This window comes from Scylla paramamosain, chromosome 6, assembly GCF_035594125.1.
Source record: "Scylla paramamosain isolate STU-SP2022 chromosome 6, ASM3559412v1, whole genome shotgun sequence".
Taxonomy (NCBI): Eukaryota; Metazoa; Arthropoda; class Malacostraca; order Decapoda; family Portunidae; genus Scylla; species Scylla paramamosain.
The window spans coordinates 16,021,392-16,031,085 of NC_087156.1; positions in this window are offsets into that span (position 1 = coordinate 16,021,392).

Genomic DNA, 9,694 nt, shown 5'->3' on the forward strand with positions numbered 1-9,694 from the left:
ACGTTTTTCCATATTTATTCATTTCTCTCGTCCATTGTCTTGCCGCGGTGAACCTTTTTTGTATGTAAGCATGAAAATTGTGTTTGTAAAAGAAGGTCTTTTTTTAGGCGCCGCTTTTTCTATGGCGGCTTTGGAGCATGTGTGTTCCCAGCATTCATTGTCCGAGACAGATGCTCGGAACAAGGCAATGTCCTGCGTCCGTCAGCAGTGCCGTTATAAGGTGAGGGTCACGCCGAGTCCCAGACACCTCGGTAAATATCAAGTCTAGGCTAAGGTGCTAAAAATTTCCTTGTGTGTGTGTCATCCCTCGGGCCCTTCCAAGGTGTTCCTGGCGCTCCCCACCGCCTCCCACGTCGTGGTGTGACAAGGAGGTTGCACCAAGGCGTACAGGTCTCCTCGCTACCTCAGGCTCTTCGTCGCTGTTCCTTGCACTTCTACCCGCCTCCCACGTCGTGGTCTGAGGACTGTGTCTACAGAACCACATAATAACTGGGTAATTTCGCAGCCCTGGCCTTCGTCAGGGAGGAGCCGCTCATAGGCGGTGGCCTCTGGATGGGAGGAGAGCCCCGTGTGCTCACATTTTTTCTCATGGGGACTCCTCGTGTATCTTCCGTGACAAGACAATTAACGAAACATTTTCGACCGTACATTACCGCAGCTTAAGTACCCATTACTGTAATTTATTGATATCACCATGTACAACAGATTATTTTTGGTCCGCCCCTAAGAGAAATCACTGTCAACCCGAGTATTTACATTCCTGAGCATCACCACTGTATTTGTTTTGTTACTTATAGTCAGAAACGGCCGTCTATGAAAGAATTCTCATCTTACTGATGCATGATGATAGAGAAGACAGTCAGTTGTACCTAACATTGCGAGTGTCATGTGCAGGGACAGAGGCCAACGAGCAGGCTGACCCCTGACTTCTAACGTTCAGACGCCCGCGACCTCCATAACGATAAACAGAGGACGGGTTCCCTTCTGCTCGTCATGCTCAATAATGTTTAGCCCGCTAAGACCCGATGCGCTGATAGAATAATGATGATTATAATAATAATAATGATAATAATAACAATAATAATAATAATAATAATAATAATAATAATAATAATAATAATAATAACAATAATAATAATAATAAGAGGACTACTACTACTACTACTACTACTACTACTACTACCCACCACCACTGCTACTACTGCTACTTAATCAAAGAAGGCATTAGTGGCTCGGGGTCACGACGCAGCCCCCGCCGGCCCCTCCCACCGCCATTACCATCTGCTGACTTCTTGATGCTGCGGCTGCCAGGCACGTCATCCCTCCCGGCTCTGCGCCCACAGTGTTTACGCCTTATTTATTTAATTATTATTGCACATGTACGTCTCAATTAAAGGCCGAGCATCATGCCGTAAGTGGTCTCCCTCGGTGGCTGTGACGCAATGGGTAATGGGGCGATGGGCCAGCTGATGAAGGGGTGGTGCTAAAATTAATAATCAGCCGGGGAGGTAAGGGGCATCGGGCCTTGAACTCCGCCGACCCAAGGAGACAAAGGGGACCGCGCGACTCGCCTCCTTCACCCCTTGTGCATCATCTCTGTCTGTGTGATGTACCCGACTGTACCACTCCTTGTTCCTCCCCCTCCTCGCCCTCCCTGCCCTGCTCTCCCTTCCCCTCTTCATCCCCGTCATCTTGTCTCCCCTTCCACCACCTCCATCACCCCTGTTGTACCTTATTCGTCAGAGAGACTCCCTAATGACACCTGCCGCGGAGCCTGTAACCTTCGTCTGGCGGAATGATGTATCTGAATGGCCCTTCCCTCCTTCCCTGAGCCTGCCTTCATTGCCATTCCCTCATCGCGCGTCGAATAACACCTTTGTGACAACTTCCTTGACCCTTCCTCCAGTGACCACCCCATCTATACTCTCTTTGACAGTTTATACACGTGACTTTACATCTGAATACTCTCTTTGTTTCGTTTTCTCCATCATCTATACTCTGTTTGACAACTTATATACGTGACTTAATATCTAAATACTCCTTGTGTCTGCTTTTTTCAGCCTTTTACAGTGTTTGATTCATTAATTAATCCACGCCCACTATTCTTTCTCCATCTTCTCCAGTTTGATATTTCAGGCAGCACTGTAAGCATGCCCTTCTCTGTCCCTTCTTTAGCACCTCTAAGTGACAACCCGTGGACTTTCCCTTTGGTCGGGTCTTTCTCTCTCTCCCTGTCTTGGTGATGTATTCGACTAACGACCCCTAGACATGCCTCTCATCGCCTCCCTCTCTCAGAGTTTCCTCATTTTCAAGCCATCATGTAAAGTATGTCTGGCGGAGTTAACGTGGCAGGGCGCATGACAGGTTTTCCCGGTGCCGGATCCCCCCTGACGAGAGACAGTAGCAGACGACGCCTTTGTTGTGGCCACGGCCTTGTCACTACACAATACAATGACGGCCTCTTCCCCTCTTGCTTTTTTTATTTTTTTTTAGGGCAATTTATATGCTAGATGTCTTGTATGTGTGTGTGTGTGTGTGTGTGTGTGTGTGTGTGTGTGTGTGTGTGTGTGTGTGTGTGTGTGTGTGTGTGTGTGTGTGTGTGTGTGTGTGTGTGTGTGTGTGTGTGTGTGTGTGTGTGTGTGTGTCTTTTTTTCCCTTTGTTTCTCTGTATTGATGCCAAAGCGGAAAGGGAAAGGAGAGTTGGGATTTTTTTTTTTATCGTAGATTTGTGGACAAAAAAAAAGAAAAAAGATTCACGTCCTCTTTTGGTAGCCTTGCACACACACACACACACACACACACATACACACACACACACACACACACACACACACACACACACACACAGATAAATAAAAACAGCATCTCGAGGACCCGTCAGCAGGTCAACTTTGTAAGCCCATCAGCGTTGCGGTCCTTGTGGCGTGTCCTCCTCCTCCTCCTCCTCCTTCTCCTCAGTCTTCACCCTCACTTCTCATTCATTCGTCCCAGATGTGAGATATGCCCGCCGCCCGTCCCTTTTGGGCACACTCAGCCTCCAGACCGGTTGGTGGGTTGCGTCCAGCCCTTTTCCCCGGGCGGCCGTCCTCCTCATCCTATTCCTCTCCTTCCTCCTGTTCCTTGTCCTCCTTGTCGTCATTGTCGTTGTTGTTGGTAGTGATTGTCATGGTGGTGGTGGTAGTCGTGGTGGTGGTGGTGGTGGTGGTGGTTGCACTGTTTTACTTTTGTTGTTGTTGTTGTTGTTGTTGTCGCCGTCGTCGCTGTTTTGTTTTCTTCTTCTTTTCTTCTTCTTCTTCTTCTTCGTCTTCTTCTTCTTCTTCTTCTTCTTTTTCTTCTTCTTCTTCTTCTTCTTCTTCTTCTTCTTTTCCTTCCTTTGCGTCTTCTTTTTCTTCTTTTTTTTTATTTGAAACATTCTTAAATTTCCTTCTCCTCCTCCTCCTCCTCCTCCTCCTCCTCCTCCTTCTCTTCATCTTCTTCCTTCTCCTCCTCCTCCTCCTCCTCCTCCTTCTCTATCCGTATAGCCTTTTCCATTATTTTTTTTCTGCTCCTCCCAGTGCTCATGTTCCCATCTTGGGGCGGATTATTAAATAAGTCTCATAGATATCTTATATTTTACAAGCGTATCGATAAGAAGATTAGGTCTGTATTGAAAATTTATGGGCTTATTCCATTATTTATTGTATCTGCACTCCGATTTATCTCTGCAACATATCACCATCTCATTGCTTATCTCTTTTTTTTTCATCTCTTTTATATTTTCCATCTGGTAAATGTTGTTGTTGGAATTCTTGTTGGGTTCTCCTCCTCATCCCCTTCCCTTCTCTGTGGTTCCTGCCCCCCCCCCCCCTCTCTCTCTCTCTCTCTCTCTCTCTCTCTCTCTCTCTCTCTCTCTCTCTCTCTCTCTCTCTCTCTCTCTCTCTCTCTCTCTCTCTCTCTCTCCTCTTTACCATGCTTTTCCTCCTCCACCCCTCGTCTCTACCGTGTTCTCCATCCAACACCATCATAACTGACTCCACCCTCTGTCTTCCTCTGCATCTTTTCACCTTACTGTATATACCTCGCCCTCCACCCTCATCCACCTCCTCCATTCTCACTTATCACCACTCCCTCCACAGTTTACCCACCGCCTCCTTGCTGTCCTAGCTTCTTCATCCACACCTCGATTTCTCTGTCTCCTTCCTACCTACATTCACCTCCCCTCCCACTCCACCTCCCTCTGCACTACACCTCATTCCTCCCTCCACAATTTTTCCACCGCCACCTTATCCCAGTCTCTCCATATTCTCTTTCATTCCTCCCTCTTCTCCACATTCTGATTCACCTCTCTCTGTACATCCCTCGCTTTTCCACAGTTTCTCCACCGCCACCTTATTCTATCACACCGTCTCCCTCATCCACCCCATTTACATGTCTCCTTTTTTCCTCCACTTCCACCTCCTCTCTTCTGCCACACTTTGTACCACGAGCCACAGTTTCTCCAGCCTACCCCAGCCTCTCCATCTACCCGACCTTCATTCCCCCTTTTCTCCGTACCGTCATCCACTTTAACTCTTTCCTATTCACGGTTCTCCTCCCTAGCCTCAGCATGTCCCCACTTTCATTCCTCCCTTTGAATTCTCCCCACCCTCATCCACACTCCCTTTTAGCATCATAGTCTTTCTGCCTTAGCCCAGTCTTTCCAGCTAAACCACCTTCATTCCTCCCTCTTTACCTTACTTTCATCTATATTCCCTTCTTCTTATCACCCTTGTACCACTATCCACCCTCTCCATCCTTGCCCAGCCTCTCCATTTATCCCCACCTTCATTTTTTCCCACCCTCTTCCACAGTCCTTCCCTTTGTACCACGCTCCAGTCTCTCCACCCTTGCCTACCCTCAGCATCACCTTCATTCCTCCCTCTTCTTCAAGCTACTCCTCCCCACCCTCTCTCCTTCTCTACCCCCGGGATCGCCCCCAGCGAGGTGCGTCACCCCGGGTCCTGAGAACTCCCGCAGGTTATGGGAGGCTAATTATCCGCTCCGAGATGGTGACCCAGTGACTCCATACGGGGGGCGGGTGGGGAGGCTCCGTGGGTGGCTGTGCCGGTGAGGGGGAGGGCCAGCAGGGGGAGGAGGACGAGGAGGAAAGGTTAATGGAGGTAGTGGTGATGAGGTTCTTGATGTATGTGGTGATCGCAGTAAGTAGTAGGAAGGGGACCAGGTTGTTAACTTGTTATTGTAGTAGTAGTAGTAGTAGTAGTAGTAGTAGTAGTAGTGGTGGTGGTGGTGGTGGTGGTGGTGGTGGCGGTGGTGGTGATAGTGGTGGTGGTGGTACTAGTAGCAATAGTAGTAGTAAGAATGAGGAAGGAAGGAGGAGAGAAACTTTGGACCCCAAATTCCTGTTTGGTTTCTTGTTTTTATTGGATGACGGTTCAATTTTCATCCATCTGTTATTATTATTATTATTATTGTTGTCATTTCCCACATGTGAGATCGTTATATTTATTTATTCCTTGTAATGTGTATATTTTTCATAGGTAAAGAAAACTAGCCAAAAAAAAAAAAAAAACAGAAAAAAATGCACAATAATCTGCTATGCATCAAAATATTTCTTTAGACAATCAGCGTACGCAAGGATAACTCAGTGTACTTAATCATTCCTCGTGCTCTGTGTACGTATGCATTCCAGTGTGGGTAGCTGGGGGCATTCCTGGTGGTGTTGAGTGTGCGTATACATTCCTGTTGGTGTGTGTTACGTGTACCTGAGACAAGGCGGGCACCAGGTGTTCCCGTAATGGTTTGCACGTGTGTCAGGCGGTGTGTTGAGGGTTGCCTTTGTGTGTGTGTGTGTGTGTGTGTGTGTGTGTGTGTGTGGTAGCTTTCTTTATAATTGTTGTTTCTTGGCCTTGTTCATGTTCTTACTCCTGTTCTGTTATTATTATTATTATTATTATTATTATTATTATTATTATTATTATTATTATTATTATTATTATTATTATCATCATTATTATCATTATTATTATTGTTAATGTTGCTGGTGTTGTTGTCACTACTACTACTACTACGATTAATACTATTACTACTTGAACCACCACCACCACCATCACCACCAGCGCCACCACCATCACCACCGCCGCCACCGCCATGAGGGAAGCACGTGGGTGCACGGTACACAAGAAGACAAAAGCGCCCTAGTATTTCCTGGGAACGCAGTGGAGGGCAACACCTAGTAATCCGTCATGTTGCCGAGGGCGGACCCTGCCTAGAGTGTGTGTGTGTGTGTGTGTGTGTGTGTGTGTGTGTGTGTGTGTGTGTGTGTGTGTGTGTGTGTGTGTGTGTGTGTGTGTAATCTTTCTTCATTGACTCTCCTTGGTGGCTCACAAATACCTCCTCCTTAGCGCCGCTCCTGCCGTCTTATCTCCTCCCATCTCCACTCCTCGCCGCGGGACACACGCCCCCACACCCGCCGAGTAACGAGACCCAAATAACCAACTCAACTCGCCCCGATGCCCTTTGTCACTCCCCTGTTAAGTGGCCACAAATCCCAAGAAGTTAATACCAGCATTGAGTTTCCATAAAGAATACCCTGTGTGTGTTCGTAAAGGGAAAACGTGGAGGCTATTTTCACTCCTCGTGTCTGCAGTGAAAGGTGGTGAAAAAAAAAAATCTTTCAAGTTCTCTATTTGCGGCAGGGAGCGAAGTGTGCTCGGGCGTGCGGAGCGGTGACAGCTTTCCCACTCTCGGGTATAAATATGGCAGGTGACACGTAGGCGAAAAAATACGGGGAGAAGAAGCAGTAATGAAGGTGGGTACGTGTATAATGTGGTGATGGGGTGAGGGGTCAGGTGAGAGGAATGTCGTGATGGGACGCCACTACCACCACCAGCATCACCAGCAGCAGTGAGGATAGTGTCTGTTTACGGTGCGTGCTCTCAGCACCACCCTTGTCCTTCTTTAGTCCCCTTCCAGTCCCTGTGTGGCTCTCATCCCTTATGCCCTGAGTGTGTATATGTTTGTCCCTTAGTCTCGTGTTTCTGTATTCTCTCGAGGTTTTTATTTCTGTCCCTTTCTTGTGTTTCCCTCGTTCAAGTTAAGCAGGAGCATCTCTTCGTACACTCATCCCAGTCTTTTCCTCTTCTCCTTTGACGGGTAGCGCTGGTTGTCATGTTTCTTTAAATTACTTGACGTGAGGAGGAAAATCTGTCTGATCCTGAGCTTTTAACTATTGTTGTTTACTTGTTCACATTTGTACTCATTTTAAAGGCTGATTTGCTCACCAAGTTTTCCGTGATTTAATGAGCGATTTTTTTATGTAACATCAGATCGCGAGCTCCTACACACACACACACACACACACACACACACACAGGCGCCGGGGGCATCGTGAGAGTGTCTGTACAGGTGAAGTGCAGCGCTTGTCTTGCCTTGCTGATGTGTAGCGTCATGCAGACAAATTATTCATTAGAAGCATTTCCCCCGCAGGCAGGACCGGTTCAAGGTCGGGGTCACGCAGGTGGTGAGTACCGGTGAGTGGCGGACCCTCGGGCTGAGCTACTCGCCTTAGGGCACGAGTTTCATCTCAGAGGAATTTTTCACGTACTGAGATGCTTTTTCTGAGATGGTTTTTTTTTTCTTTCTTTTTTCTTTTTTTTTTTTTTTTTTTTTGTGGAGTCCTCCCCGAGACACACCCACGCCCGCCGCTAATAACTCCCTGGAGGGCTGGTTCACGAACTTTACAGCGGCATATATTACTCTTTCCCCTCATGTTCCCCGCGTTTAGACACGAGGGTGTAGGTGGGGCCGCCGATGCACACACACACACACACACAGTGCCTCCCTCGTGTAACCTGGCGTCTCTTGTTCCCTAAAAGATGAATATTTCCATGGTGTTCTTCCTAAAAGAGCGCGTCCCATCCTGTAGCGCCAACACACTGCACAATTACACCACTACAAGCCCCCATTTGTCGGCTTGCCGGTAGCTCTACCCACCTTCCTCACAGTAACTTGCCACCACCATGCCCGGCTTTTGCCATTTATCCACCGTCGTTGCTTTCAGTCCAGAGAGAAAGAGAGAGAGAGAAAAAAAAAAAAACTAATTGGCTGTAATTATCCAGCATACGCAGGCACGTGATGGATGTGATGCCCCGGCGGAGTGGTGGGCAGCAACGTGTGTGTTCTTGGAGAGGTCAAGCGAGGGCGGGGGTCAGGAGAGGCAGGGCGGGAATACGACGGGGAGAGTTAGAGATAAGTCATGAGGGATGGCTTGAGGCGGCGGGAGGGAAGGGTGAGGGCCTGAAGCGCCGGCGGGAGAGCCGTTCTGGGGACGAGGGAAAGGAAGAGAAAGGAACCCGAGCCGTAACAGTACAGCGGGGACCCATACAAGGAGGATAATGTTTGAAAGTAAGATGAGCAAAAAATAGCGTCATGGCAGAGGGAGAATAGCAGTGTTAGGCTATTCAGTAACCATGTGTAATGTTAAACTCGGCATTGTAGAGATCATAATAATAATAATAACGGAAGGTTGAAAAAGACGATAGAACTGCTAACATAACAAAAGGAAAACGAATAAAAAGACCACTCACGTAACGCGAAATTTCTAAGAAATATAACAAAGAGATGAAAGAAAATCAAATCAGAGCACCGGAAAAGGAAACATAATTATAGAAAAAAAAAAAAGAAGAGAAGGAATAAATTAAAAAGAAAACACTATCCAGAGATCTAAGTGCACAGCCAACAAATCAACTCACAAATAACACACGACAAAAAACACAAAAAAACACTGGGAAGACTCATGCTGGGTAAACACCTCACTGACAACACAAATGAGGCAGCGAAGACACGTCCCTGCGGCCAGATATTCATTTTACGACACCCATGAATAACCCACGCCATGAATAAATACTCCTCCATCCAGACACACATGAATAACTTGAAGGCACCGGCTGAATAAGGCGCCACTAGATGCAACAACCTCTGCACCTTACCACACACACCACACACCAAAATCTCTGAACGCCTTTACCTTGTTTTTCCTTCTTACAGTTAAATTTCCGTAATGTAAAGGTACTGGTGTAAGTGCAGACGGTGTGGGAGGGAGGTATATGATAACTACCGCCTGCACCGCCTTCTACAGCGCCCCACTTGACGGCGCGGCGGAATTTAGGAGCGATAATAGCAGCATTAGTGACAGTGGAGGCATACAGCAGGTAGCGACCTCCGACAGCACGGAGAGAGAGAGTAAAGGAAGAGGAAGAGTTGTAAAGCAATTGCGCATTATAATTACCATTGTTCACCCGCCTCTAATGACTAGGAAGGAAAGGACAGTTCGATCAGTATTATCACCAGGCGCTCTAAATTACCTGCTACACACACACACACACACACACACACACACACACACACACACACACACCTGCACTGTATCACTCTACCTGCACCGCCCAATTTGCATACCCAATCACATATCTAGCAATGAAACCTGAATCCTCTCCTACCTGACTGCCTGCGTGGTGGATGATGGAGACATTCTTTTCCTCTGCCGCCAATGATGCTCTACCTTCTTGCCTGTATTTATGGATCTGTCGTACTGTAATGTGGCCAAATGTCAGGGTATTAAGAAAGGTTTAGTGAGCCGTGCTATCAACTAGTGACACCTGACTTCGTAGCCTAATAGCAGCCTTAGATTAGCGTGTCCCCATCTCATTTTCGTCGT